Raw genomic sequence first — 25864 nt, 5'->3', positions numbered from 1 at the left:
TCTGATTAGAGCGATGGAACTTTCAGTCTTACTCCTCTGACCTCTAGGGAAAAGGGCTGGAGGCTGAATCTATCATGCTTATGTTATTAAGCCTTCACAGAACTCCAAAAGGAAGGGTTCTGGGGGTTCTGGGTTGTTGAATATGTGGAGATTTAGGGAAAGTGGTGCATTTGGAGAGGGCACGGAAGCTCTGCACCCTTTCCCTGTATCTTGTCCTATGCATCTTTTCCATCTGGCTGTTCCTGAATTATATATCCTTTTATAATAAATTGGTAATCTAGTAAGTAAAATGTTTCTCTCAGTTCTGTGAGCTGCTCTAGCAAATTAATCAAACCCCAAAAGGGGTTTTTTGGAACCTCCAATCTGTAACTGGTTAGTCAGAAGCACAGGTGATACAGTAGGCTTGTGACTGCCATCTAAACTGGAGAGTGGGGAAGAGAGGCAATCTTATAGTGAGATATGACACTATTTCTGGGTAACACTATTTCTGGGTAGATAGTGTCAGAATGGAGTTAAATTGTAGGATACCCAGTTGGTGTCAGAGAATTGCTTGTTGGTGTAGGTCCCCTCTACCATCCACCACATTGGAATTGGGTACAGAACCCCTTAGAGGGAAATTCATACTGTTAAAAGCTTATATCATAAAATGAGTAAAGTCTCAAACCAGTAATCTAGAGCTTCTACTTTGAAAATCTAGAAAAGAACGAAACAAAAACACAATGCAGGTAGAAGGAAATTAATAGAGCAGAAATCAATATAGTTTGCGGCACTGGGTAGCTTAGTTGGTGGAGCCTCTGGCTCTTGGTTTCTGCTCGGGTTGTGGGATCCTGCTCAGCGTGGAGTCAGCTGTCCCTGCTCCCCCCACCCCACTCAGTGCATGTGCTCTCTCTCTCAAATAAATAAATAGAATCTTAAAAAAAAAAAACAATTGAAAATACAAAGAAAAATCAATAACCCAAATACTTGTTCTTTATAAAGATCAACAAAATTCATAAAGTTCTGGTAAGACAGACCCCCCCCCCCAAAAGATAAAACATATTACAGGTATCGGGAACAAACAAAAGAAGGGATATCAATTGTCCAGACCAGCCCCAAAATGGCTTATGCTAAGCCCCATGTTAGCAAACTAGAACTTAAGTAAGTTTCTGTGCTTGGCTCTTCCAGAAAAGTAAAGCCTAGGCTAACCAAACAGCACCTGCCTGCTCAGCACAATCTGCGTCCAAGACTTTCTTTTGCTCCATAAAAGGAAAGTAACCCTGCTTTAACCAATCAACAAATGCCTAGTATAAATTCCTTATTCCTACATATTTTAGTCCATAAAACCCTCTCACTTAGTACAACTCTTTGGAGTTCCATTCTACCTCTATAATAGATGCTGCCCAATTCATGAATTGCTGAATAAAGCCAACTGGATCTTTTCAAAATTAATGATTGTTGGATTTTTCCTTTAATACACTACAGACATAAAAAAAAATAAGAGATTACTTTGAACAACTGTACACATAAATTCAATAACAAAAACAAAATGGACCAATTCCTGAGATAACTACACACAAAATTCAACCAAGATGAAACAGATAACCCGAACAATCTTGTAACTGCTATAGACATTGAACTGATAATTAAAATCATTCTAAAGAAATCTTCAGTCCCAGATGGTTTCACTAGAAAATTCTACAAAACATTTAAAGAAGTAATGCTGATCATATAATCTCTTCCAGAGAGTCAAGGAGAGAACACTTCTCATTTTTTAAGGACAGCATTAGTTGGATACCAAAGCCAAAGTCTGTAAAAACAAACCAACCAACCCCAGAACAACATCCTTTGTGAACACAGATGTAAACCCTTACCAAAATATTAGCAAATCAATTCTAGCAATACGAAAATAAAAAGAAAGTAATACCAAAATCAAGTTGGGTTTATTTTCGGATTACAAGGCTGGTTCAGCATTAAAAAGAATCAGTCAAACCACCATATTCACAGTCTAAAGAAGAAATGCCACATGATAATTTTGATTGATGCAGAAAAAGTTTGGAAAAAAACTCAGTATCCCTTCATGATAAACTTTTAACAAACTACGAATAAAAGGCAACTTTTCTAACCTGGTAGAGAGCATTACAAAAAAAAACCTACAAGTAATAACATACTTACCAGATAAAGATTGGATACTTTCCCCCTAAGATCAGAGTAAATGCAAGAAAAAGAACCAAAAGGTGTATATATGTGTGTGTGTGTGTGTATGAAAGCAAAAAATAAACTGTTCCTATTCAGACATGATTATCTACACCCAATGTAAAAAAAAAAAGCCTCCTAGAACAACTAAGTGACCCATTATAGGTCAACATTAAAAAATCAATTGTATTTTGATATATTAGCAATAAGGAACAGGAAATCTAATAGGAAAACCTACAGACAGAAAGTAGATCAGTGGTTGCTGAGGACTTGGGGGGTGGGGTAGGGGAAATTTGGGGTGACAGCTAAAGGGTTCACGTTGTTTGGGAGTAATGAAAATATTCTAAAACTGAGTGTGGTGATGGATGCACAAATCAGTGAATATATTAAAAAGTCACTGAATTATACATTTAAAATGGGTGAATAGCATGTATGGTATGCTAATTTTAAAGCCATTACAAAATATAACTAAAATGAAAAACTCATGAGATGAGTTGAATAGTTGAACAGGAGAATGGAGAGGGCAGGGGAAAGAATCAGTAAACTTGAGGAAACAATAAAAATTACTTAATTTGAATAACAGGAAAAAAAAGACTAAAAATATGAAGAGAAACTCAGGGCCTAGGAACTATAGAAAAGATCTAACATTCACATCCTCAGAGTCCTGAGAGGAGAGGAGAGAGACGGTAGGGCTGAAAAACTATTCCTCTCCCCCAACAAGAGGTTGAAAACTTCCCAAATTTGGCAAAAAACCTACACCTAGAGATTTGAGAAGCTCAACAAACCCAAAGAAGATAAATCCAAAGATCCATGTCTAGATAACATCACAATCAAACTGTTGGAAACTAAAGACAAAAGGAAAATCTTACAAGCAGCAAGAGAGAAATGACTGTTATAAGGGGAAAACAATTCAAATAACAGAGGATTTCTCATAAAAACTCAGGAGCCCAGATGGAAGTGACAAAACACTTTGTAAGTATTCAAAGAAATTGCCAATCAAGAATTCTATATCCAGTGAAAAGATCCTTCAGGAATAAAGGGGAAATCACGACACTTGCAGATGAATGAAAACTAGAAAATCTGTTGCCAGCAGATCTACTAAAAAAGAATGGGTATAGATAGTTCTTGAAATGGAAGGAAGAATGATAGAAAAAAATATAGGCAATAATCTTTACCCTCCTCTGACTTTTCTACATTGTGTTTGACATAACTGAATTGAAAATTATAACATTGTTTGATGTGGTTCTCCAAGCATGTATAGAAAATACTTGAGACAACCATAAACGGGAGGGTAAAGAGACTTTAAAAGCAGGTAAGCTTTCTATACTTCATTCCAACTGGTAAAATGTTGACAACAGTACACTGTAAGACATTTATTCATGTATAATGTAATTCCTAGGGCAAATTCAAAATAGTCTATACAAAGAGATATACTCAAAACACTGGATCAAAGTGGAATTCTCAAAAAAGCTAAAAGTAATACACAGGAAGGGAGAAAAAAGAAAACAGGGAAACAAAGAACAGAGGGAACAAACAAACAAAAAAATAAGATGGCAGAGTTAAGTCTGAACTTACCAGTAATTTCACTGAATGTAAATAGTCCAAACAAAACCAATTAAAACACACAGATCTGGCAGAGTGGATATTAAAAAAAATGAGTCAACTACATGCTATCCGTAAGAAACTCACTTCAAATATAATGATATAGGTAGACTGAAAGTAAAAGGATGACAAATATAAAACTATACTTCTATAAAGTAGTTATGAATTATGAATTAATGAATTAATCAAATGAATTATTTGAATTAATGAATTCAATGAATTCAAATGAATTAATCAAATGATTAATATGAGTTAATCAAATAAAATTAAATACAAACTCATTTGCCTGCCACATTTCAAGTAGTACCTGTATATCAAAAAGCAGTTTTTACTGTATTGGTAATATGCCCATATTACTTTATTTAGAAAGTTTTCTAGAACTCTTATTATAAACTAGAATGCCTACATCATCTAAGTTATTTAATTTACGGCAGTAAGTTGAGGTTTCTTTCTATTGTGGCAAAATACACATAAAATTTACTTTTTAACCATTTTTAAGCATACAGCTCAGTGGTAGCAAGTCCACTTATGCTGTTGTGCAACTATCATCACTACCCATCTCTAGAACTTTTTCATCATCCCATACTGTAAGTCAGTATTCATTAAACAATAACTCCTCATTCTCTATCCAGCTCCTGGTAACCACCCTCCTACTTTCTGTCTCCATGAATCTGACTACTCTAGGTACCTCATATAAATGGAATCATCCAATATCTGTCCTTATGTGACTGGCTTACTTTGCTTAAGATAATGTCTTTAAGGTTCACCCATGTTGTAGCATATGTCAATCTACCTCATTTTTAAAGGTTGTATAATATTCCATTGTATGTATATACGTTTTGTTTATTCACCTGTTGATGGACATTTGGTTTGTTTCCATGGGTTTTAAATCTTGATTTAACTAAAGAAACCAATGTTTAGTACCAAATTCAAACAATCTCCAGGTAGAGAGGAATCTTGGAGGTCAACAAATTCTACAGCCTTCTAATACTTAAATCATTTGGTGGAAGTTATCACAACCATGAAGTTCTGGTATTTCACTGTATCATCTTGAGTAAGGGTAGCTAATGCTTTAAACTGTTCATACTTCTTTTTCCAAGTTGGCAATTATCATATTTTAATTAACTTATGTAACTGTGACACACATGACAAATGTTCATATGTGTGATATACCTCCAGGGGCAATACCAGACTTTTAAAAAATATTGGGTATAAAATATATATAAAACAAAATTTGCCCTAACCATTTTTAAGTGTACAGTTCAGTGGCATTAAGTAAATCCACATATAAATGGAATCCTCACATATATGCTGCTGTGCAACCACGTAAGTATTTCCAAAACTACTTCTGTGGCAAGGCCAGATTTTGATGACACTCAAAAAGAGCTGCAGGGAACAAAGGCAAATAGCATCACAGACTTAATTTGGGAGGATATTCCCAAACAGATTTTACAAAGTGTGTAAGAAATAAGTTCATCTATTTAAATACATTTTAAAAATTTCATTTTTATACAAAGAAAATGAGTATGTTAATCTCACTTATAAAAATTAAGCTCTGACACTAAGAAATCTTGACTTTTTTTTCTGACTCTCTCCACAGATATTTAAAAGGCAAGCACATATGTAGATAAAACTTACAGAATTATACTGTATGTTATGTTACAGCAAATTTTTTCATTGTATCATTCTTGCTTATAGGCAGTATGGATGTACAGCTCATACTGTTCACTCATCCCTCTCATTAAAAATATGTTCATGTATAAAATAAAATTGAACTATAATAATCACAAACTGGTAATTCATAATTGTCACAACTATTAATGGTATTATACCTCAGTAAAAGTTCTTTACATTGGGTGGGGCAGTTAAGCCATGGAAGCCCCATTCCTTAAGCTCTAGGTTTAACTCCCAACTGACAGAGATAACAATCACAAAACCTCCGGTAAGATCTGCTCCTTTGAGTACCCTGACTACAGCTGGTCAAGAACAGGACTTCCTACAGCAACTCTAGAGATTACCAGTCTTTGTAGACAGACTATAGAGAAATACTGTGTTTTGATATAGAGACTACTATATTGTCAACAGAGGAACCATATGCCAGACAGAGGTTTGACTCTGTGACTGATACTACACTATAGACATATTCTCTTATACTATAATATCTACAATATATAACACATATATATACTATAATATATAATATCTATAATAACATATTATTATTTGTGGCCTGAATGTTATCTTAGAAGCTAAAGAGATAAAAGATGGATGAATAGATTGAAATGAGGCAATTTTTTCCCCTCAACTGAGAAAAAACCCTCAGAAATATAATGAAGGAATTTGAACTTTGAAGATGAAAGGGATATTAGATTATTTGTAGTTTAAGAGGTTTTTTAGTTCAAAACATTTATCAGGTGCCAGATACTGTTCTTTTTAAAAGAACGTCCAGAAAGATTAACCAAGTCAATAACTTAATGGAAGATGGGAGTACAGCCCAGATTACTTGATTCTTGGGAATCCACTGCTTTGTACAAAAATCACATTTAAAAACAGGACTGGGAGCCAGTACTACTAAATTATGACAAGTACACTTTCCATTGATTTGATTAATAGTGTAAGAATAACAGTGTAAGAACAATTGTTAATAGAATGAAACTTTTATCTTACTACTTCTAGAACTCATATTTGATCTGTTCAAATTAGTAATCAACTACCCTGAAAGTGAGAAACTGCTTTTATACAACTAAAAAAAAAAAACCAGACTGGGGTGGGAAAAAGTTAAGACTCATTGCAGTAAATACCTTTCTAAATTGTCAACTGATACACAGTCAGACAAATTCTATAACAAAATGATGTCTGAAAAAAAGAAATTGCTACTGAGCCAGAATTTTGAAAGCTGAATCTTAGTTGTAGTATTTGCCGTAAAACAACCTAAAGAGAAAAAGTAACTGTGAAATTAGCCTCCTCTGATGATCTGAATGTCTCAGGATAATGTCTATAGTTACAACTTTCAATCTATAAATATAAAAATCCACAATAAAGCCTTTTAAAAACACTAATTTGAATTTTTTAATCAACTTACTAGCTCAAATCTTCCTCATGAACCAACATATATATATATATGCATATATATATACACACACACACACATACATATATATCTCACATTCTAACTTTTTTTTTTTAAATATATTTTTTTAAAGATTTTATTTATTTATCTGGGGGGGAGCACAGAGGAAGAGTGAGAGAGAGAAGACGACTCCCTGCTGAGCAGAGCCTGATGTGGGACTTGATCCCAGGACCCCGGGATCATGACCTGAGCTGAAAGCAGACACTTAACTGACTGAGTCACCCAGGCGTCCCGCTAACTCAATTTCTACTGAGGTTTTTAATTCTAGATATGTCATAAATACTCTTAGTACCCCTGTCTCTTTGAACTACAGAAGACTGCTATAAGGATCTATGTTGCGTCATTTGACACAGTACAATGCATTAATTAATTAAAAGAATTATAGTTTTTCACATTGCCCAAACCCAGTAACAAATTTCTCCACCTCATATATAATTAAACAAATTTCTCCACCTCATATATAATTAAACTTTATTTATTTCACTATATTTAATTGTTACCAATTAATATGTTAATGTTGCCTGGAGACAGAATGTATACTAGGAAGCTTTGTAGTTCAGACAGATCTAGACCTTAATCATGGTTAAATGAGATTAAATAAGAATATGGAAAGCACCCAATGCCTAGCACACAGTATTATTACCATATGTACAGAACTGAGTAACAGACAACCTATCCTTATTGATGATCTCCGGCTCTATCAACTCTGGCTGAACTAACCTTAATCTCTAACTCCATCATCCTTCCTGAACCTCAATTCTGGGCCTCTAATGACCAGTTAGAGTGCTAGACAATTCCCTCTGAATGTGTCTGCCCTGTTTCAAATTTACCATTTAAAACTGAACTTAAATTCTCAACTGATATCCCACTGCAAAATTTCTAATTTTGTTAATGATGGATACTTCTAATTGCCTAGTCACCCAGAGCTTAAAATCTAGTACTCATTTTTGATTCATCTACTCACCTCCTGTCAAAACCTGGAAATCTTCTCTCAGCTATTGTTCCTTCATAGGCAAACTTAGAAAATTACAGATACTTTCTACTTAGGAACATTTATTGATAAATCAAAGTCATACTCCAGAGCAAGAGTGTTAACTATGCCTGCTTCCAAAAGATGATAAAAAATGGTCTTGTGTGGCCATTTAAGTCTTTGCTCTCTCAGTGCTTAATTTTGAGGTGGTTGTGGATACTATTAAATCCAGCATGGTCAATAAGCACAAAAAGCAGAAGAATGCTGAAGGTATATTAATAAAAAGAAGTATGTGGGGCACCTGGCTGGCTCAGTTGGTAGAGCATGTGACTCTTGATTCTTGGGGCTGTAAGTTTGAGCCCCACACTGGGTGTAGAGGTTACTTAAAAAAAAAAAAATCTTTAAAAAAATTATAAACAGAGGCATGTCATTATTGTGGAAATAAAATGCCACGAGAAAGCATGCTGCCCCAAGAACGGGATAAATCACTGAACAGTATGAATGATTCTGAAATACCCACGACAAATCCTACAACATAGGAAGTTGCTATATCCATGTGATTAATTGATAATACTCAGCAAGTGACAAAAAAAATATGACTGGAGAAATGGAAAAACTTTTGAGTAAGTGGTTAAAGTAGCATCAACACTGGAGGGCAAGGTTTCAAACTCTTTAGTGTCAGGACCCCCTTTAGACTCTTAAAATCTACAGAGAATGCCAAATAGCTTTTTTTTCATGGTTATCATATTATAAATCAGAAGTTAAATATGTAAAAAATAATTACTGATATTTAGAAATAAGCCCATTAAATGCTGACACATGTTTTTCTAAAAACTACATTTCTCAGACCAAAAAAAGAAAAGAGTGGCACTGCTTTTGTAAGTATCTTAAAGTCTGGCTTATAAGCTGAATTCTTATTTCTGCATCTGCATTCACTCTGTTGTGATCTCACATTTCAAGTAGCTTCTGAAAACTCCACTGCATACTGTGAGAATAAGAATGAAAATGACAATAATATCTTAATACTGTTATAAAATTGTTTTGACCTTGTAAACCCTCTAAAAGGTTCTGGGGATTGCCAGGAGAGTCCCCACACCACATTAACCACTACTTTAATGTTTAACGTTAAGTCAAGAGATGGTTAGAAGTGTGCCAACTAGAACTTAAAGGCTAAGCAGTGAATGGGCTGCTTAAACTTCTGACCCAGACACAAAAAGATGCTTCCTTATCTTCAAATATGCACATCAAAAGCAAAATCCACGGTCACTTAAGATAATCATAGAGGAGTGCCCTATGTCATGTGTGTGTGTGGAGGGGAGGATCGGGAGGACCTGCTTCAACAAATCTGCAATGTAGATGTTATAGCTGCATTTAGGTAAAAGTCAAGAAAAAGGTTTACCTGGCTAAGAGGAATAGAACCCGCTGGGAGTCCTGGGGGTTAAAGTTAGGTTTCCTAGCTGATTAAAACAATCAAATATACCACAAAAAACAAGGACACAAGCCTAGAATTATGGGGGCCATCTTGGAACCATAAGGAGACAGCCAATGGATGGCAAAGCAAAAAGTTGAGAACTTGGGTTCTTGATGATGTCACTGAATTGCTGAATAACCAACTGGAGCTACCTTACTCCAGGATTCCTTGTTTTGTTTTTATGTGAAATAATACATGTCTTTAATGTTTAAGACATGGGATTCAAGGTTTTCTGAAACACAAAATGAATATCCACATACAGATATACCATAGGTACTTCAACAGGTCCAACTGAATTCATCATCATTCCTCACCTATGCACTCTTCCTCTTGAAGTTCTGTGGTGAATGATACCACTGATCCAAAAAGCAAAAAACCTGGCAGTCATCTATGACTTCTACAATAGACTTAAAAAGGTCACTGCCCCCCAATTTGTCTATGTCCTAATCCCTGGAGTTTGCAAATGTTACTTTTATGACAAAGATTTTGCAGGTATGATTAAGTATCTTGAAATGGGGAGACTGGCCGGAATATCCAGGTGGGCCCTAAATACAAACATTAGCATCCTTACAAAAGAGAAGTGAAGGAAATCTGACACCCACATCAGAGAAGGTGATGCGAAGATGGAGCAGCAATCAGAGTGATGTGGCCACAAACTATACAATGCCTGTGGCCACGAGAAGCTGGAAGAGACAAGGAATGGACTCTCCCCTAGAGCCATACGCAAGCCACTCAGAAGGAGTGGGTACCTGCCAACACCTTGATTTCAAGGCAACGATACCGACTTTAGACTTCTGACCTCCAAACCGTGAGAGAATACGTTTGTTGTTTTAAGCCATCCAGCTCATGATATTTACTACACAACAGCCACAGAAAACAAAAACAACTTCTTTCTCTTTTCTTCCTAACAGCCTTGGTCTCTAAGACCTACCTCATATCCATCTTTTCCTTTCTCCATTAACCACTGCTTTAGACTACTTAAATATCCTGGTCTCCTTGCCTTTAGTCTCACCAACCCTGAATTAATTCTTCACCATTATTCAAATATTCTCTATAATCATCTGAGTCCAGCACTTACTACCTCATGCCTTATCACACACAGGAAACAACTCCTGAACAGTACACTTTGTTCTTTTCAGCACTTTTATATACATGTGATATTGATTTCAATATATAAAATCCTTGAGATCAGGTGGATTATCCTCCTCCCATTATGTTGATGAGGAAACTGAAGCAGAGAGAATAAATGACTTATCCAAAGTCATAGGGCTAGTAAGTAATATTTTATATCCTGATGCTAATCTTTCTGTCTCGTATTCTCTCCACTCTACTACATTTTTTAGATGCTTTAGGCTGCTGTCTTTCCCTCTCTACTCTCCAACATCAACTCTTTGCTCCAAACTGATTTTGATTTTTCTCCAAATATAACATACACATTTCCACTTCCCCTACCTCTGGTCCCTTCTTAGAATCCCCACCTTATCACTCTCAACAGGTCAAATACTATACTTGTTCTTCCTTCTACCTTAGATGTCAGCAATACCTTTCATTTGTATGGTACTTTTTGGATTACAATATGTTTTCAAACATGTTTTCTTTGGATCTTAAAAACCTTGTGAAACAGATGAGGAAAAACCTTTAAAGATGAAGAAAAATAATATCAGAGAAAATAAGAAGCCTAACAGGGGCTCCAAATCAGGAACTCTGACTTTAATTAAATCCTGTCCTTACTTTATATTAATGAATGCTACCTTTCCCTTCACCTAACTCCTACAGTATTTTCTGTCTTGACCCCTACTTTGGCATTTGATATAATACCAATTTAGGTTTACCAGGGCTTATTCCCTGTCTCTCCAGGGACAATTCCAATATATTTATGAAATCAATCATACCTGTGTTCTTTAACTCATTTTATAAGTACTTGAGATATAACTGATGTACAATAAATTGCATATAAAGTGTACAATTCGATCAGTTTTGACATATACATCATTATCACAATCAAGATAAGGAAAATTTGTGACCCCTAGAATTTTTTGTGTCTTTTTGCAATTTCTCCCTCCTATCCCTCTCTAGCAACTAATGATTTGCTTTTCATTTTAGATTAGCTGCATTTTCTAGAATTTTATATAACAGAATTATACAATACAGACTTTCTTACTTATCTGGGTTCTTTTACTGGATATAATTATTTTGAGATTCATCCATGTTGTTGGGCTCAAGAATTTTTATTCCTTTTTATTGCTGAGTACTATTCTATTGTATAGATGTACCAGAATCTGTTTATCATTTTACTGTTGATAGACTTTTGAGTTATTTCCAGTTTGAGACTATTACAAATAAAGCTGCTGTGAACATTTATGTAAAGTCTCCATTTGGATACACATGCAGGTTCTTAATCATTTCTGCTTCTACACCATTTCCCTATTATATTCTTACTAGTAACACCAGTTATTTTAAGTGCAGTGATTCTCACTGGGCATCCCTCTATGGCCATAAAAGGACCACTGCTCTACCTCAGTAGTTTATGTATAATAGGCAATCAACTGTTTACAGATCTTGTGGTCTTATAGGTCTACATGCTACTTATGAGGCTGGGCTATGTGCAATCTGTGTGTATTCTGCCTAACACACAGAGGACATTTAAAAAATGCTGAATAAATGTTTGTGGTTTATGGTGCTTATTTCTGGAATAAGCATACTCTTTTATATTGAATTACATTATTAATAAAAGTATAATTGCAAATGATGAACAATAAAACTTAGAAAAAATATATGAAGTAAAGAGTTTAACATATACAACATGCAAATATTTTATAGAAAACCTGTTACTATAACTGGTTTAAGAACAGAAGAGCCATAAAACAAAAAAAACAGAAGAGCCATAACTCAAAATAAAAATTTCACGCTAGGGGCACCTGGGTGGCTCAGTCGTTAAACGTCTGCCTTCGGCTCAGGTCATGATCCCAGAGTCCTGGGATGGAGCCTGGCATTAGGCTCCCTACTCAGCGGGAGGCCTGCTTCTCCCTCTCCCACTCCCCCTGCTGGTGTTCCCTCTCTTGCTGTGTCTCTCTCTGTCCAATAAATAAATAAAATCTTTAAAAAAAAAAATTCACGCTAAAACTACATAGAAAATGTATATAAGTGAACTAGTGAAAATTATAACTCAATTACTTCTCTCTCTAGAAAGTTACTAAGTTAAAATGTTTTTCACTATTATTTAGAATCAATTTTTCTTTACAAATATTATAGTACCACAATTTTAAATTTTGTTTTAAAGCAAAAACAAATACTTGTATTTTTCTATGAAAGGAAGTACACTTTTTAGAATAGATTCACAAGAGTACTCATATTTGAGAACATGCTTTTACTTTCTCTGAACACTAATAAAAGTATATGTGATCTTTAATTTGATGATAGTTTATTTCCCACGGGTCTTCCTTAAGTGTTTATTAAGTTTTCAGGAAGAATTTCAAATGGATTGCTGTATCTGAGCTATAAAAAAAATCATTTAACTTTTATAACTAGCCATTTTTTAATCAAAGATTATAATCATTTCACTACATAAAGAAGTTCTTTCTAGTTTAGAGTTTAAGAAAGAGACTGAAATTTACCTGGATTTAATAAATCAGTTAAACCAGTAACTGAACTATTAGAATTTCCTCTCATTGCTGGTAGCCAGAGTCATGCTGATTGTTAATTTCTACATTAAGGGAAGATAAGTTAATATTTTTTGAGTGATTCACCAGGTGTCTTTATCTCACTCTGGGCTCATAATTCTGAGAAAGGGGTTTCTAAAATCCAGTTATAAATGAGGAAATCAAAGGTTAAATTAACTTGCCCTTAGTCCCATAAATAAATAATAAAATCAGGATTTGAACAGAGGTCTATTTGACTCTGTTCAATTTGATTCAAATTCCTAGTCTTTTCTCCCTATCCCATCATGTTGCCATTCAGAAGGATTCAATCACAGTACATAAGGAATATCAGCTGTTAATATCAATTCATTATTACTAGAAAGCATGCTTAAAGAAAGGACAGATATTCACTCTTTTGGATCCTTACATGAGCAAGTTAAATTCAAGTCAGTTTTAGCCAATTAGCATTTAAAGAGTTTTTTTTCTTTCCTGAAGAGTTTTTAAGTGCTCACATCAAGTACTCAAGAGTTCCAATATGTTTCCTTTAGAATTTGTACACAACTACAGTGGCTTTACCCAACAGGCCTTTGCACTGCTGCCAACTTTAACGTGTCTAATTATGAATTGAACTGTGTCTCCCCCTTCCCCAATACGTTGAAGTATTAACTCCCAGTACCTGAAAATGTTTCCTTATTTGGAAACAGGCTCTTTACAAGGCAATCAAGTTAAAATGAGGTAATTAGGGAGGTGCCCGGGTGGCTCAGTAGGTAGGTTAAGCGTCTGCCTTTAGCTCAGGTGTTGATCCTGGGTCCTGGGATAGAGCCCTGCAGCGGACTCAGCTTCTCCCTCTCCCTCTCTCTGCCCCTCTCCCCAGCTCGTTCTCTCTCTCCGTCAAATAAATAAACTCTCTTAAAAAAAATGAGGTAATTACGATGTCCTTACATAAAGGGGATATTAGAAGACAGACACACAGGGAGAACCACCAAGTGAAGACTGGAGACCTACTGCCACTAGCCATAGCACTAACAGAAGCAAAGACAATGGCATAGAATGGATCCTTCCCTCTTAGGTTCCTTCCCTCAGAAGGAACCAACCCTGCCAACAATTTGATTTTGGACTTGATTTAACTACACCAAATTTTAATGGACTCAACATTTCAACAAAAAGGCAGAACAGGAATAAAAAAGCAAGCCCAGGGGCGCCTGGGTAGCGCAGTCGTTAAGCGTCTGCCTTCGGCTCAGGGCGTGATCTCGGCGTTCCGGGATCGAGTCCCACATCGGGCTCCTCTGCTGGGAGCCTGCTTCTTCCTCTCCCACTCCCCTGCTGTGTTCCCTCTCTCGCTGGCTGTCTCTCTGTCACATAAATAAATAAAATCTTTAAAAAAAAAAAAAAAAGCAAGCCCAACTGTATGCTCTTTTTAAGAAATAAGTAAGAGGACACAGGTATGTTAGAAGATATACCATGCAGCAAGCAATAAAGATAGGCAGGCTGGAGTTCCCTATTTTTAATATCAGACAGACTTCAAGACAAAAATATTACCAGAGATACAGAAGTGTATAATAATAAGAAATGTGTGTGCACCTAATAACAATGCTTTAAAATACAAGCAGTAAACACTGACAGAATTAAGGAGAAAGATGACACACAATAATACTTGGAACTTTTTTTTTTTTTTAAAGATTTTATTTGACAGAGAGAGACAGCCTGTGAGAGAGGGAACACAAGCAGGGGGAGTGGAAGAGGAAGAAGCAGGCTCCCAGGGGAGGAGCCTGATGTGGGGCTCGATCCCAGGACTCTGGGATCACGCCCTGAGCCAAAGGCAGATGCTTAACGACTGAGCCACCCAGGCGCCCCATACTTGGAACTTTTAATATGGCTCTCAATAAATGATAGAACTAGCTCCCATCCCAAAGTCACTAAAGACAAAAGATCTGAATAATACCATCAACCACCTTGACCTGATATTTACAGTGCATAATACACATTCTTTTCAAGTGCAACACAGTATGCTCATCAAGACAGATATGTTGGGCCATTAAGACAAATCTTGACAAATTTTAAAGGAATGAATGCACACAGAAAATGTTCTCTCACCAGACACACACACAATTAGAAATCCATGAGTTATCAAGAAACCCCCAAATATTTGGAAATAAAATATTGAAATAATCCACATGTTGGATGAAGGAATCAACAAAGGAAACTGGAAAGGTTTGTTTGTTTTAGATTTTTATTTATTTGACAGAGAGAGACACAGCGAGAGAGGGAACACCAGCAGGAGGAGTGAGAGAGGGAGAAGCAGGCTTCCTNCTGAGCAGGGAGCCTGATGCGGGGCTCCATCCCAGGACCCTGGGATCATGACCTGAGCTGAAGGCAGACACTTAACGACTGAGCCACCCAGACGCCCCTGGAAAGTATTTTTAACTAAGTAATAATTAAAATACATTACTAACATTTGTGGGATGTTGCTAAAGCAGTGCTTAGGGTAAAATTTATAGTTTTCAAAACACATATTAGAAAAAAACGTCTAAGAATCAATGGCCTATAACCGCATACCTACCATCTCCTACCCATCAGGATGGCTCTTATTAAATAAAACAAAAAACAACAAAACACACAAAAAATAGCAAGTGTTGGTGAGGATGTGGAAGAAACAAATCCTTGTGCACTGTTGGTGGGAATATTAAGTGTAGCCACTGTGGAAAACAGCATGGAGGTTCCTCAAAAACTTAAAAAATACAGTATCGTATGATCCAGCAATTCTACCTCTGGGTATATGCCCCAGAGAATTGAAAGCAGACACATGAACTTATATTTGTACACAAATATCCATATGACCATTATTCACAATAGCCAAAAGGTAGAGATACTCCAAGTGTCCATCAACAGAAGATAAACAAAATGTGGTATACACATACAATGGAATATTATTTAGCCTTAAAAATGAAGGAAATTCTGATATGCACTATGATATGCATAAATCCTGAGGACAACTATGCTAAATGAAATAAACCAGTCACAAAAGGACATTGTCTAGTTACAATATGAGGTTTCTAGAGTAGTCAAATTCATAGAAAACAAAGTAGAAGGGTGGCTGCCAGGGACCTGGGAAGAGAAGAGAATGGGGAGTTATTGTTTAATGGGTAAAGAGTTACAGTTTTGCAAGATGAAGAGAGTTCCAGAGATGAATGGTAGTATGCCTGCATAACTGTGAATGTATTTTATGCCACTGAAATGGACACTTAAAGATAGTTAAGGTAGTAAGTTTTTAAAGGTGTATTTCAGGGGCGCCTGGGTGGCTCAGTCGTTAAGCGTCTGCCTTTGGCTCAGGGTGTGATCCTGGGGTTCTGGGATCGAGCCCCACATCAGGCTCCTCCGCTGGGAGCCTGCTTCTTCCTCTCCCACTCCCCCTGCTTGTGTTCCCTCTCTCGCTGGCTGTCTCCCTCTCTGTCAAATAAATAAAATCTTTAAAAAAATAAAAATAAAAAATAAAGATGTATTTCATTATAATTAAAAAAAAATCAATGGCCTAGGCTTCTACTTTAAGAAGTCAGAAATAGAGCAAGGCAAACTCAAAATAAATAGAAGGAAATAAAAAGCACAGACAAAGTGAATAGGAAACAGACCACAGAACAAATTGAAGCCAAAACGGTCCTTTAAAGAGAATATTTAGCTAGAATGCAAAACTGATAAACTTTTAGCTAGAATGATCAAGGAAAACAAGAGGAGAAAAAAGAGGGTGGGAGGTAGCAAAAAGAAAATCTGGAAAAAAGATATTCAGAAGGACCAAGATGGAAGAATGCTCCAGAAACCAAGAGTGCAGAGTATTTCAAGGAGTGGTTGTCAGTGTCAAATGCTGCTGATAGGTCAAATAAGATATAAAGCAGTCTATTCGACTTAGCCACAAGGAATTACTGATGACCTTATAATAGCACATAGTAGAGTAAGACTGCAATAGACAAAGATAAAGAGTGTACAGAAATGAGGAAGTGAAAACTGTAAGTAGAGACAATTCAATCTGAAGAAGTCTGTTTCTAAAGATAGAGCAAGGGAGTTAGCTGGAGGGAAATAAGGGCTCAAGGGAGGATACTGGTATTTTTATAGAATGGGAGAAACTAGAGAATGTTTTTCCCCCAGATATATTGTTTTTATTATAGTAAAATAAAGAGAAAATGTTTTGACAGTGGTTGGAAAAGACTCGGAGAAGAAGGAAAAGTTAAAGACAGAGGAAACAGCAATAGACAGCACAAGGTCCCTGAATAGGGAGAAACTGGATTCAGTGCATGAGTAAAAAATTTAGCCTTAAACAGAAGGAAACCCAGCGATAGGAAAAAAGAGAAAAGGATGGGTGCAGTTACAGTTAAGTTTATAGGTGGGTGGTGACAAGTAGTGAGAGTTCTTGTCTGATAGCTTTGGCTTTTATGTTATTTCTCTTTGAAACTACAGGTAGAGGTAGACTGCTGAGAAGAGAGGAGATAAAGTACAATTTTGAGGAAAATGAAACATGAGAAATGTGTGGAGAAAAAAACCCCAGAAGGATGGCTAGGAGGCACTGAAGACCCAAATAAAATTGGGAGACCACAAATTTGTAATGGCAATAATCTATGGCTTTTGAGTTTTATCTCAATAAACTGCCAAAAAATAATCAATGGCTTTGAACTACTTTTTTAAAAAGAATAATCATTACTTAATACTTATATAGTACTCAATACATACCAAACATTGTTCTAAGTACTTTTTACATATTAAATAATTTAATTTTCACACAATCTTGGGATAGGTATCACTTGGTATCTTCATTTTACCAGTAAGGAAAACGAAGCACAAAGAAGTGAAGGGAACTGGCCTAAGACCACACAACCAGTAAGTTTAAGAGTCAAGATCTGAACCCCAGTCTGTGCTCTTAACACTATGCTGTACTGGCTCTCAAAGTAAAGCTAAGTAAACCTAGTTGAAGGAAGTAGAAAGAAATGAGGAAGAAACAATAAAAAACAAAGAAAGGCAATGATTCCTGTAAATAGAAATAATTCTCATACAGGTATGGTTTGTAGTTTCACAAAGCATGTAAAAGGCATCAAAAATAAAAGCAACTGTGCTCATAAAGTAAAAGAAAGTCACAAAAAAGGAAATGAGCAGTGTTGGAAAATCCAAAACAGAAAGGAAAGAAGCAAAGAGACACACACACACAAAAAGGGGGAAAATAGAGGTAGTCAAAATGTAAAAAGGAGAAGAAGATAAAAGTGGAAGAAAATATACAACACACCCCAATAAACAACACCAGTAAAAGAGAAAAATGAAATGGAAGCAAAGCAAGTATGTCTGAGTCCTCAAAACTCTAATATATTTTTTTTAGACCAAAGATTTCTCAATTTTACGAAAGAGCACAAATACAATATTTAATAAAGACTAGTACTAAATATGCTTGCTTTTGCTTGCTAAGAGTAGGTGAGGATCAGACACTTAGGTTAAGATCTGAATTAAGAGGAAATCATTTAAATAGGAATTATCTAAAGTTGTTTCAGAAGTCAGAAGGGTAGAAGTTCCACAAAATCCTGATTCCAGAGATTCATGGTCTTGGTTATATGCTACCCCAAGATACCTGTAGTTATGCTGAATACATCAAAAACAATCGAAATCAAATGAATAGCAAATTCCCTCAACATGTAGAAATACATGTATTTTCATAGCTGTAGGACAGCAATACAGAATACCGAAATTACAAACTGATTAGTTATAAAATATTTTTAAGTTTTTAAAGCTATACCAAAAAATCACTAAAATACAAGAACATTCAGTGTGGAAACAAGGATGATATTGTTCTCCAAGAGTGAGACATTAATAAGTTTCATCCATCAACTTTCACTAGTCTAAGACAGAGTTATCAATATGAAATACCATGATGATACATGTCAAGTGATTTACTCCAGCATCAGTTATGTAAAAATGTGCTAAGGTCACCCTTGACACTAACAATGTTAGCGAAGAAATTAATGTAATAAGTCAATATGCCTTTCAAGCAGGAGTATAATATAAACCTAATGTACACAATCACTATTTTAGATCCTGTGACTAAGAATCTAGAGATTTCCAGCTCATTGCCTAAAACAGGGCGACACATTTCTAATCTAAAGAACAAAGAAAACGAATGTGGCTTTCAGTTTACCAGGGGATAAATTTCCCCCAGTCATTCTTAGGTACATAGAAAACTGTTTTCGGTTGTCAATGTGAAGCATTTTAAAGTAAAAACACCCTATAAAGCTTATGTGAAAAGTATGCTCAATAGCAGTCTACAAAATACCAGACCACCACAAGGGGGGGGGGGAAGTATATATATATATATTTGATATATGCAATATTTATAAAGATATTAAAAATTATAGCTGGAAGGAGCCTAATTAATTAGGGGCCCCCCTAACTAATGAAGTAAACCCCTTTACCAGACTCTTGACAATTTTCAGTGACAATTTTTATCCTTTGCAGGGCTAGGAAGACTTAATAAAAATTTAAGAGAATCATTATAGGCATAGAGGATATAGCATGGTTTTTATACAGCTATCAATAATGTTTTATAATAACAATATATTGTTAATCACTCCCTCTGACATTTTATTATGAAAAATTTCAGATGGAGCAAAATTTAAGAAATTTTATAGGTGAATACCCGCATAACCATACCTAGATTCTATTGTTAATGTTATTATACTTGTTTTATCATGTATCTATCCATCCACCAATCCATCTTGATTTTTGGTGTTTATTTATTTATGTAAAGATTTATCCATTTATTGAGAGACTATGTGGGGGGCGGGTGGGGGAGAGAGGGAGAGAGAGAATCCCAAGCAGTTTCTCTGCCAAGTACAGAGCCTGAAGTGGAGCTCAATCCCATGACCCCAAGATCATGACCTGAGGTGAAATCGAGAGCCTGACACTCTACCAAATGAGCCACCCAGGCGCCCTGATGCTCTACTTATTTAAATGCCCATTAAAATGGTATCTAAATGCAGTTTCTGAAGCAAAGTCTGATATACTAAGGATGTGTAATAGATGTGACAAACACTTGGGGCTCTTGGCATATACTCTTCAGTGTTGCTACAGGACAAATATCAGTCATGTACTTCCTTTAATTCAAGGTATGAGGTGTACCAAAGTAGTAAAATGCTAATTCTGAAGACAGACTTGAGTTTGAAAGCTGGATTATCAGTTTCCTTACTTGCAAAATAAGATATTAGCAACGATATCAAAGAGTTAATGCGAAATTTAAATGAGATGCTGTAGGCAATGTTTAGTACAATGCTAGCTTTTTGAAAGGGTACAACAAATGTTAGCAATTATTGTTAGTGTATTTTCCCATTCATTCTACCACAGTTCGTTCTATCTGTTATGTGGTTACACATACCTATGCAATTGTTTGTGGGATTTTCCCCCTTACTTTATGTGTCGTAATAATATTAGGAAATCTATTTTATGGAGATTAAAGACAGAATAATGGGTCCAAAACACAGGCATTCTCCATCTCCTCACTCCACTCCCTGAAGGAAATGTATGTTCACCCTGTTATCAAAAACAGTGATAGTATACACTGTGTACACTATCACTGAGGAAAACACACTGGGTGCATCTTTTGCTTTTTACAGCACCTGGGTGATAGGTGACTGAGATAAACTAATTGTGCTCTGCCCACTTTGGACAACTGCTGCTCCCTCCAAAACCCTCATCTGAACACATAATTACAATTTCTATCAAATTTTGCCCAATCCAAACAAAACGTGCTGTTGCCACTGATCACATGTCCAAATGCCTTTTATATCTGCAGACAGCATATGTATGTCAGTTTTGTCTGTGGCATACAAGTAGATGGATTCATAAAACTTCCACCATCTATATACCTCTTTAAAGACTTGATTTTCAAGTAAAGCTTGCAGAAGAAAGCTTGAAATCTACTTTTTCTGCTCACCTTGAAGGATTAGTCTTAATGCTTTCTCTTTGCCAGAGGAATCAGAATCTAATTGCAAAATTTAAAATTACTTCTACATCATTTCAAGGAAGTAACGTACTGTTAAGCCTTCTGCAGTTAAGACATACGAGAATATATTAGATACTAAAGGGTATACTTCATCTTAAAAATTAATTTGGGTGAGGCTTCTTTAACCATACTTTTAAAAATAATTTTGTCTTTTGAACCATGTATTGAACGATATTGACATATTCAAAAATAAAGAAAATCCAAAAATAATAAATAAAACCAATGAACTATATCAAATTGGTAGCTTAACTAAACAGAAAAGTATTTCAAGCGACTTCTGAACACCATAAATACTCTGATTATACACCCTTTATATAATATATTCTAAGGACAAAATAAATGCAAAGAACTCTTAAACTTTACTGGAAGTTTATTGATAGTAGAATATTGTTACGGTGATTTTGAAACGACTGTGTGTATATACAGTAAGATAATGTAAGTATGTTAATGTTATTAGGCACCAAGATTTTCATTTAAGAGGCAAACAAAATATCAAAGAAGTTAAGGAAAAATCTGCTATGTTAAATTTGAACTGGATATATCACCATGAACTTATGATTCAACAAACAAGCAAAAAACCATTTTTTAGTTCTTTCCTCTGAAAGGGCCTCGAAGCAGTAACACTCCAGCAGCAGTGACTATGTCAACATTCTGATTTTGGTTTCTATATATCATTTCTCATCAAAAAGAACCAAGACTTCTTAGATAAACGGCCCATTCCAGATCTAGAGCAAAGAAAGTAACAAGGTAAGCCTAGGGTACCTTGTGCCAGAAAGCACTCCAAGTATGCTCCAATGGCAAGCAGGAGTGTTAAAAAAGAAAAGACACAGGAGCCAGGTTGAAAGGGTTCCTACTATCCAAATCTGGGACAATTTGATCAAAAAGAAAAATGACTGTAACGGTTACAAAAAAATGAATAAATACATTAAAACCCACGAGTCCATACTGTATCCTGCCAAAAGAAAAGAAAAAAAAAAGAACAAGAAAAAATCTCATTTGCCACCACTGGGGTAACTATTTCTCCAATCCTTTCTCTGAATATTGATAATCAAAGGGAAGAAATTAAGCATTTACTCTGCATTTTTAGGAGGAACTTTAGTTCACCCCTAACTAATGAAGGAAATCTTTTTTACATTTTAATCTCCAGTAAAACTAATTTATTTTTTTTTTTTAAAGATTTTATTTATTCGACAGAGATAGAGACAGCCAGCGAGAGAGGGAACACAAGCAGGGGGAGTGGGAGAGGAAGAAGCAGGCTCATAGCAGAAGAGCCTGATGTGGGGCTCGATCCCAGATCGCCGATATCACGCCCTGAGCCCAAGGCAGACGCTTAACCGCTGTGCCACCCAGGCGCCCCAGTAAAACTAATTTAATCAAGAGTCACCAAGGAGTGTTAAAATCACTAAGCAAAAGGTAGCCAGAAACACGGTATTTGCTTGGTGTCAAAGTATCCCAAGATTATATACAAATCACAAAAAGCAAACCACACCCTTAAAACAGTAGTCACCACTTCAGTGGTCATTTGGCATTACTAACAGTGTAGCAATCTGACATTATATACCGTTTATGAAGCAGTATGAAGTACACAGGATCACCTATTAAATATTCTTGCCAAAGAAAGTTTTACCTCAAGCTAATCAAGTTTTTCTTTAGATCTAACTTCCAGTAACAGAAAATTCAAAGGGCTAGGGTAATAAATTAAATGCCACTATGAGGAAATAGACAAGTCTAGAACGTGGGAGCATTCTATAAGACAACTGGTTTGGTCAATTAAGTGTCAGAAAAAAAGGAGATGGGTATTATTCTTTTTAAAGGGGGACTAAAGGCATAATCATTAAATGCAATATGTTAATCTTGACTGAATACAGAAGGGGAAAAATTTCTCAAGGAGATTTTAGAATAAAGAAGAAATTTGCATACGGATTGTTAATTTAGAAAGGTGTTGATAATGATGTTGGGGATAAGTAGGAGAATGTCCTTTATTTTTAGGAAATGCATATTGAAATAGTTGAGGGTCGTGATGTTTGCAACTTACTTTCAAATGGTTACACACACACGGAGAAGCTAAAAGGGAGAAGTGAGGGAGCAACAATAAATGTTACTCACTGAATATACACAATAGAGTATTCACTATTTCTCAATTTCATAAGACAAATTTTTCATAATAAAGTTAAAAGTGTTCCTATACTGAGAGGCAAAGCAGAAATATACCTATATGGGAATTATATCTGGGTACAAATTTCACTTCTAGCTGTGTGATTTGTCTCATCTATATAAAATTCAAGTAATAGTATCTAAGTCATTAGGTTGTTCTGAGGAATTAATAAGATCACATAGGTAAAATGCCTGTGTTGCACAAAATAAATCTGGTTTCCATAATTAATGAAATGTTATCATCCTAAAATACAAGACTACAGGAAAACATTCCTTTCATTATTTTCACATTGCGTGATAAGGAAACTACATTAGGTACAATTAAATATTATTAATCCACTGGCAATGTGAAGTAATGAGAGAAATGAAGATTTATATAATACTTTTTTAATTCAATAATTCTAACTGAAAGCCTAGGCAAAAGGAAATCACAAAAATTTTACCTAGCCAAACTATTTGCCACCCTATCAAATTGTTTAGTGTGCTTATGGTATTAGTCTGTATCTGAAAAAACCTGTAAGAAAATAAGTGGAAGAGAATTTTTTCCTGACCTCAACAGATATAATCTACTTATATGTTGAAAATACTTAAGTTTTTGTTTTCATTTCTATAAGTTCCAATAAAGTACACAATTACTAGTCGTTATTCTAAATTCTGGTTAAAGATTCATAGAACTCACGAGGATGCGATTTCCTTTCATCAGTTCTAATGTACTTGTCATTTCACTTGCAGGTAACCCCTTTTTCTAGCTAGGCCAGCAGAAAATGACTAGATGCAGAGTGATCCTCAGGTAGGGAAGAACAAGAGGTGTTTGTTATTATTTTTTAAGAGTGCCATCCTTTTCTTTCCAGTACCAGAGAAAAAGCAGCGGGGGGGGGGGGGGGAGACAGGTCTCGGGCTCGACCAGGTGAGAAGAGGTAACACCTCTGCCTCCGTTGGGTTAGGGTGTTGGGCAAATTGGCATGCAAATGATGGGGAGCACCCTGGACGATCGGGGTGATTTCTCCAAACTGGGGGACCCAAGGCTAGTCTCCTCCCTGATGGATTAAATGCCATTGAGGGGACCCTATGGGGTGTCTCCCGGAGCGGATGGGGTGACAAGACCAGGCTTTCCTTCCGTCCAGCGCCCAGATGGGGGACGCGTGGTGTCAGCCCCTCGGCGGGCTCATCCCGAGGGCACTGGCGACGAGGACTGGCTGGTCATTGCCCCCGCTGAGGCCAGGCGGCCCGCTCGCCCTCCCCTCCCCATTACCTGAGGGCGGCGGTGCCGGGGCCCGGAGGCCTGGTGCTCCTCCTCCTCCTCCTCCTCCCCGCCAGGCTGAGGCGGCGAGGTGGCGGCGGCGGCGGCGGCGGCGGCGGCGGCGGCGACAGCCCGGGGGGAGGGGGCGGAGCGCGCGGCTCGCTGCCTCTCTCCTCCCCCGGGAGGCTGAGGGGACCCTATCTCGGGCCGCCGCGCCTAGGCCCGTGGACAGCCTGTGGCTGGGGCATGGCGGCACAACGAGCAGCGTGCCTGCGAGGTGGGAGAGTGCGAAGCGGCGGGAGGGAAGCACCCGCGGCGCTCGGAGGGGCCTGAGGGGAGGAGCGAGGGGGCCCGGGGAGCCGCGCGCGGGCGGCCGTTGGGGGCGGTTGGCCGAGGGCAGGCGGCGGTTTGGGGAGCGCGGCGACGGCTCGCGTTTTCTCGCTGGGGCGGGGTGGGGAAGGGGAAGGGGAGTGAGGGGAGGGGAGGGGGAGGTTGGGAGGGAGCCGCCGCCGCGCGCGTGCGGGCCGGCGCCGCGGCCGTTGCCGCTCCGCTCACTCCAGCCTGTTTGGGGGCACTTTGTTTGTGTCCCACAATGCTCTGCGAGGGCGGCCGGGCTGGGGAAGGGGAGGGGAAGTGGGCGGGGCAGAATGCGCTCGGGGGCGGGGCGCCAGCGGGGTGGGGGTGGGGAAAACGCGGTTAATGCGCAAGCGCAGGAGAGGCCGCTCCCGGTCCTTGGGACTTGAAACTGTGGGTGGTTGGGTCTCCTTACACACCCGTGGGTTTTGACACCGTCTGTGCGCGTTTGTGTATGTGCACACGTGCGGATTTACATTCATATGAGGCAGAAGTTCTGCCCAATTTGGCCTTCCTCTAGCCGTCTTCTCAGCCAACTCCCCGCTTACACTAACAGCATTTCTGGGCATGGTTCACTCTTACTGCATTTTTTTTTCTTTGAACTGAAAACGAAAGAAACTCCTCGTTTCTCGAGTGGTTTCTGTTAGCGGGGCCGAAACCGGAACACCCAGCCCCTTTCTCTCGGTGAGGGAGGTGAGCCAGTAGTCCGCCCATTTTTCACACTGGGAAACTGAGGCCTGAGAAGATGTGTGGCCAAACACGTGAGGGACGCGGTCGCTTTCTTTGTAGACAACCGGCCCGGGGCCGGTATCCCCGGATCTGAACCTCCTTTCCAACTGGCATTCTTTCAATGCCCTAAGATTGTTCTAGCATTGCCCCGAGCGATCTGGCAGGAAATGCGGTTCTGAAATGACTGGAGAAATCAACACCCAAATCTACTTCATCCCCCCAACACAGAGGCACCTAGAGCTGTTCCTAAAAATATACCCATTCTTTCCACCACCTCGAATCTCATTTTATTACACCACCACTTTCATGGGCCTTACGGCGGGGGGAGTGTGCGGGGCACCCCGACGCGAACGGTACTGCTTGGGGGATTTTAGAGTTCTT

General features: G+C 37.6%; 1 protein-coding gene across 7 annotated transcripts in view; it reads right to left on the bottom strand.

Annotated features, from left to right (window-relative positions):
- ZBTB44 (zinc finger and BTB domain containing 44) overlaps positions 1–24495 on the bottom strand; it is a 76200-nt gene extending 51705 nt beyond the window's left edge. For 5 of the 7 annotated variants that reach the window (XM_040631022.1, XM_040631021.1, XM_040631023.1 and 2 more), the window contains exon 1: positions 24413–24495. The gene's annotated coding sequence lies outside the window, so the exon portion shown is untranslated. The remainder of the gene's footprint in view (positions 1–24412) is intronic. The other 2 variants (XM_040631026.1, XM_040631027.1) reach the window with 2 other exon arrangements.
- Positions 24496–25864: the final 1369 nt, after the last annotated feature.

This window comes from Ursus maritimus, unplaced genomic scaffold (assembly GCF_017311325.1).
Source record: "Ursus maritimus isolate PB19 unplaced genomic scaffold, ASM1731132v1 scaffold_16, whole genome shotgun sequence".
NCBI lineage: Eukaryota > Metazoa > Chordata > Mammalia > Carnivora > Ursidae > Ursus > Ursus maritimus.
The sequence above is the reverse complement of the archived record's forward strand: the minus strand, read 5'-3'. Positions and strand labels throughout refer to the sequence as shown.